The sequence below is a fragment of the Lepeophtheirus salmonis genome, chromosome 6 (assembly GCF_016086655.4).
Source record: "Lepeophtheirus salmonis chromosome 6, UVic_Lsal_1.4, whole genome shotgun sequence".
NCBI lineage: Eukaryota > Metazoa > Arthropoda > Copepoda > Siphonostomatoida > Caligidae > Lepeophtheirus > Lepeophtheirus salmonis.
Window position 1 is genome coordinate 36,477,523 of NC_052136.2, and position 6,717 is coordinate 36,484,239.

Consider the following 6,717-nt stretch of genomic DNA (forward strand, 5'->3'; position numbering starts at 1 on the left):
TACATCAAGTGTAATACAATTTATCCCTGCCCGGACCATAGGTACGAGTAAAGGACTCTAGGGAAAGAGCGGTTAAGGGAAAAATTGAACAATTCAATCAAAAGACAAGAAAGATTATGTTTCTAACACACAAGGTTAATAGAAATACAGTAATAGATAATTAATGGTTGCGTGTTTTGTCAAAATCTGTTTTTCTCGCCCAGCAGTCGATATGATACTGTATCATATCGACTGAAATAGAGACGTCATAGACTGTGACTATGAGCGATTGCTTGTTTTATCAAAATCTGACCGTTTTGCCCAGCAGTCGGTACAATACATCAGATTGAAAATTCTAGGAATCCCGATTGCATGATGGTTTAACCTAAAGCATTAAACCAAGTAGCCCATCGAAGGCTAACGTCATTATTTGAAAAAAAAATATATATATATTGTTCATCCTCGTAGAAGTCATTATGATTCTCTCCTGATCAGAGAATTTTTGAACTTACTTCTGGTCTAACCTAATTTGTCAACTTGACATATAAGGGCACTCATTATTTTCAATTCAATCTATACTAATTAGCTATCTTTTGGAGCCCTCCAACCCCAGTCTAAGCTCGCTGAAATGATCCTTGCTTTGTTTACTAGTATCGCAGGTTTGTCCCTCAAAAGTAGAGATTGAAAACATGATATTTCGTGTAAAATCTATTAGGGGGTTAAGCTATTAAATAATTCAATGCGAAATTTTCAGGGAATATTTTCTTTCCGAAGAGATTTCTCGGAGCTGTAAAAATCCGAAAAAATCCCGGTAAACTGACTTTAAGCAACTTCCATATATTATACATATATGTGATCCCACCCACACTATGAACTTTTCTTAATGAAAGGAACGAAAAAAGTAAAAATCCATGAATGTTTCTTAGAAACTCATTGATTTTTATGCATGAAAGGCTCGTAAAGGTGATCAAATGAGCGGTTGGAAATAATATCAGGCAATACAAACTAAGTTTTTTTCTTTTGATTCTTGATTTAACTCATAGTTTATCTAAATTGGCATTTTTAACAAATTATATATCTTTATGTGAAAAAGTGCCGTGAATATAAACACAGAAAATTGCCTCAAGCATACATTCAACTAAGGCTTCATTGTTGTGATTTTTTTTTAGATAATTATAGTGTATCATTGAAGAATTATGTAGATATTATAAGAAGGTAAATAAAAACTGCTTATCACCTGTTAAAATTGAATATGTTTTTCTATATAAATGTGCTTGCATCTTTTCATTCTATACAATACACTTACATTAGTATTGATATATATATATTTAGGAATAATTTTGCAGGTTTTTTTTTTTTGTAATTAATGGGATAAAATAGATGATATCCTTTTGTAGGTATAGAAATGGCTTCGTCTTTTAAGTTGCATGTGCCAATCTATAGATATATTATTACATATTTGCCCTTCACCATATATTGTTAAATTTGGTGTGCATAGATACCTGCATCAAAATATCCTCATATTTGCTATAGGTCAAACAGTAAACAATCTTTAATCAAATTATGATTTTTTGCACATAGTATATTGCAAAACCTCTCCCAAAATTGGATTTGAGTTATATATTGGAAATTTTAAAAAAATAGACCAAAATTCAGGAGCCAAATTTTGTATATCTATAGTCTGGGGTAGGTAATATTTACGCAAGTTACTCCATACTGTTATACCATGGATATGTGTATTCAAATATATTTCTAAGCTGAAATTGAAGGATTTATGTAATGTAACTAAGATCACCCCTAGGGGTGAGTCACTCTACTTTAGACCCCTAGTCTGGTTCCAAAAAAACAAACAGATTAATTATCTGTGTCGAACCAAATCTTCATTTGGATTATTATTCTTTTTTTCAAATTGATTATGTTCATACTGAAGATAGAATGAAATCAATCCATAAACTTTGGGATAGTCCTAAAGAGATAGCATTAGAGCTTATTAGCAATAATTAGGATCTACAAAAAGGAAAAGGTATCGTGCATAAGTAATTATTTATGTTTGATCTTAATAATAATAATATGTATTAGGGGATGGAGAAGCAAGTATTTATACCACTTTAGATTAGTCTACTAGCGGCAGTACCCAGCATTACCAGGAGTAATTAGGCGTAGGCTAAAACACAAATTTGTTTCAATAATAAAGAAGGCATCTCCCCCAGAAATCATCAGTTATCTGTTTTCCATGAGCACACATAACTAATCAATACTAATATCAATTAATACAGTTCTTTCTTCGAGACGGAAAGAATAATACGATTTTGAGAAAAAAATAAAGATAATAATGGGATGAGGGGTGTTAAATCCTTCTAAAAATGCTCAAAAGACTTCAATCCTATAAGTCAAGTACTAATAAAATGTGTGTAATCACGGATCCGTCCTTTTTGGTATTTTATAGTAACTACAATATACGAAATAGCGTAGTTCATACTACGCTATTTCAGCTGTTCAATATAACCTCTTTCAAAGAGACAAGATAATTTGGATGTGTGGGGCGGAAAATATAAATTGCACAAAATGTATAATATGTCTAACAGGCAAATCAGGACAAAGTTTCATTTCATCAAAATAAATAACCTCTCGAGTTAACGATACTATGTGGGAGGTTGAGAGTTTTAGCATGAATTTGGTGCCATGGCTATCATCGACTCTAACCCAGGACGACCGTCTACGATGTCGGGCGACGTCACCATCAGGCCCGAAAGCCCTGAAGCTGAACAAAGACCGCTCTGTGAGCACGATGACGTTAAATAAGACCTTCAAGAAGTTGAAGATTAGAGTCAAATTCAAATATTATTGTAATATATAGATTCATGTAAAACCCTGGGCAATACGAAGGAATGCATTTCCCACATTATGTATTCTACCCCCCCCCCATATTTTGGGCATTCCATATACCACCACGTTAGTTCTAAGAAACGATATGAATGATAAGATATCCGTCTTATAATGTGGATGGTTGATGTAAGTAAGGAAAGAGATAGAGTGTAGAAAAAAAGAAGCACTTACTGAAAAATTGATTACCTAAATCTCCTTTGACCTTGTCAAAAAGGAAAAAAAAGAAGAATGAAGAGAGAAAGAAGCAGAAAGAACCCTATGACCTTTTGTTATATATTCCTAAAACGAAGAAGAATACGCGGAGTGAAACCATGTAGCGTATATACTTCTTATTTTTCTTTTGTTGTAGGGGAGACCGGTCTACATATGTGGTGTGTTAACACAAAATCCATCTGGAACAACAATTAAGAAAAGGAGAAATTCCTAATATATTTATTATACTTCTTGAATATAAAGTGTCCATTATTTAATCGACTGATTTCTTTCATTTATGGACTTCATACTCCAACTTCTGGGATCGACTGATATATGTAAGAAAATAAGCAAAAGTCTGAAGTCTTCATTCGATATATTAAGCTTTTTGTAGTTCCAATATGCCCTTCCAATTATATAATCTATTTTTTTTATTAGTCATCCAGAATTAGTTCGACATTTAATTGACATTACGGTGCCTATAAGTCATTTATCAAAATAACATACTAATAAAAATGTGAGATAGTTAGATTCAGATTACAAATATAGTCCAAGCTTTGTTTTGAGAACATTCATCACATCTCCCTTGCTTTTTGTGATGACAGGGCATATTTAAACGGATTATTGATCTATAATTAATACACAACTAAGTATACTATAATAAATTGATGTGCATTTTTGTAACTGTTGCAATCCTTCCCAGAGGATGTTGCAACTGTCACTGACTACAAGACTTGAACGAGAGACTTGCTACTTTACTTGGGATTGAGTCTATATTTTGAAGACTTGACTTGATCAGACCATTAGGGACTCGAGACATGACTCTGAATCGAAATGTATTTCCATTTTACACCGGATATACAGACGTACTCTTTAGAGTATCATTTATTTTTTGGGCTATCGGGGTAAAAGGATTCATGTGGAACTGGATTAGATGAAATTTATTTAAGGGCTTGGACTTTTAACACTCGACTTAGACATTTTCTACTTGTTCTATATGTCAGAAATGTCAGGGACTTAGACTAAAGACTTGCTACACGACTTTATCTCACACTCAAAGGCTTGATACTTTATTTGAAGGGGAAAGATAAGACTCGTGATTCGAGTTGGACTCGAAACATTTTTGGTTACTATATATTGAACTAAAGATGGGCATTATATTATAATTATGTACTAGAAGTGAATTCAGAAGGATTTGAGGCCTCGAACTGGACTTTATGAAATTATTCATGGACTTGGACTTGGAGCAAAGACTTGAGACACGACTTGGACTTGCAGTAGCATCATAACTTTTCCTACAAGTCATCAACTTTAAGCAGACATGGACTCCTTCACACTTTTTCCTTTCATTCGAATATCGAATCATTTTCTGTAAAATTTCCGTTCAGCCCTTCATTTATTTACTTATTTATTTTGAACCATTCATTTATTCGAAAAGTAGGAGATATAGTAGTGTGATGAATTTAACCCTTTAATGGATTTTACACGATATATCTTGTTATTATTTTTCACTATTTTTTTGTCTTAAAAGGTAATATTTAAGAGATATGTCAAATTGACAAATTAGATTAGGCCGGGACTACAATTTCACAGGACTATTTGATGGAAATGGATCCATGATAATGATGACTTCAAATACATATGTAATATTTATCATTTGAAGATCGATCCATTCACTGATCCAAGATTCATGATTAGTTGATTTCGTCCTGATTCTTATCTCGCAGTAGATTGATAACTTCACCTCCCTCTCCAAAATTCAAATATCGACTGCTGATATGCTATCTTTCAGGAATCAGGGCTACCATATCTATTTATAGTATCTCAGGTGTAGTTGTTTCACAAAAATTACTGTTAATTTTGAACTTATTTCACAAATTAATTGACATGGATTGGAAAAATAGTTCAATCTTTTTATTCTTCCCGGTCTCCCCTACTTTTAGACTGTAGAGTAGAATCGCTGCTCTTTTCAATTCCTGTGTTTTATTTAAAAGTAATTAACATTCAGGAAGGGGGTTACCTGAAGATGTTCATCAAGGACAGAAACGGCTCTTAAAAAGAATGTTCCAACACACACACATAAGTATATTCATAGATAAATGTACTTAATTATTAATATGCATTTAAAAAGAATCAGCAGGGTGTCAGTTGAAGCCATTTTGCTTGTCTACTATGCATGGTCATACATTTCTGTAGTTGTATAAAATATGAATACCACCTCTCTTTTTGTGTACTTTGTACGTATCTAGGGAGGTGAGTGAGTAAGGTTGGGCTGAATTATTTATTTATTATGTATAGTACGTGCATACTTTAGTGTTGCATGTCATTCATAAGTATGAAAAATTGGTATAAATCCACCATAGTGTAAATCAGAAAGAAAAATATATGTTGGGCACTTTGATGGAAGACATGTCTGCTGAAAAAAATCGCCAGAAAGCTGTCGCGATTTTATCTTTTTGGCAATCTGAACTGGTTTTTTATTTTCTAAAGCTGCATTCATTATTATTAAATTCCGGAAGACAGAACATCTAAGTATAAAGTAATCATTAGTCTCTGTGCTCATGAACGACAGAGGGTAACATTGAGAGTTTGCTCTCTGTGATTTATAGGCGTAAGTGCTGGTTGGACTCGGAGTAGAGTTGAGTATCGATATTGGAGTAATTCCAGCTTATATGTCCTTGCAGTCTGTCTGAGACCGTTCTAACTTTTAGTAAACCAAACTAATTTTACCCCTTTTAAAGAAGTTCTCCAGAGACATATTTTACACGATCTTCAAATTTCATATTTTTTAACCTTCGGTAAAAGATGTATTTGGAGAACAGTCAAAAAGAATGCAAGAATTGAAAGGTAAAATGTACGCCATTCATTGAGTTTTTCCTTGAATAGCTAGAAGACATTTTCCTCTGGAGTGCTTTAATTTTTGTGTTTGGCAATTTTAGACAACTCTTCCACTATGGAATTATCATTCAATAATAGTTGATAATTGATTATTAAGAAATGATTCGTATGCAACCAATCAATATTCAGAACAGGGATTAGACAAAAATCGAGACCATATACGGAGTGGGATTTGTATTTATTTCCTTCCTCGCTCTACTCCTTGGAGCTGATCTAATATAGCGCCTTGACAGTTGCTCTCATCCCAAAAATTCTTCAATTTGTCAGGATTACTATATTAATTTGAGGTTTAATTTTTTTACATACTCGTGGTACATATTTTATATGTAGATTACTGTAAATCACTTAAAAAAACTATAGTAATCCTTGCTTACTAATACGTTTGAATTTTAAAAATAGCTAACCATAATTAATAAAAGCACTAATAATTTGCAGTTTACCAACTTATACTTTTTTTTAATTGTATGCTTTGGTGGATTTCGATAATTTTCACATACATTACCATTCCTTCTGCAAAGGGGAAAGAAAAACCACAGTGTTTGGAAAGACATAGACTTGAACAGTCCTATCCTACTCAATTTTCCCATTTAAGGGTATTGAATATCCATTTTTGTGGTATGGATGTAAAAACCGATTATTGCCATAACTTCCCGGGGGTGGTTTTTTAGCTAGTGTATATTATATTTTTGCCCCGCATTCAATGTACCAATTAGATGAAAAAGAAGATATTATTTTCTAATTCAATTCTCTAATTTATTTTGT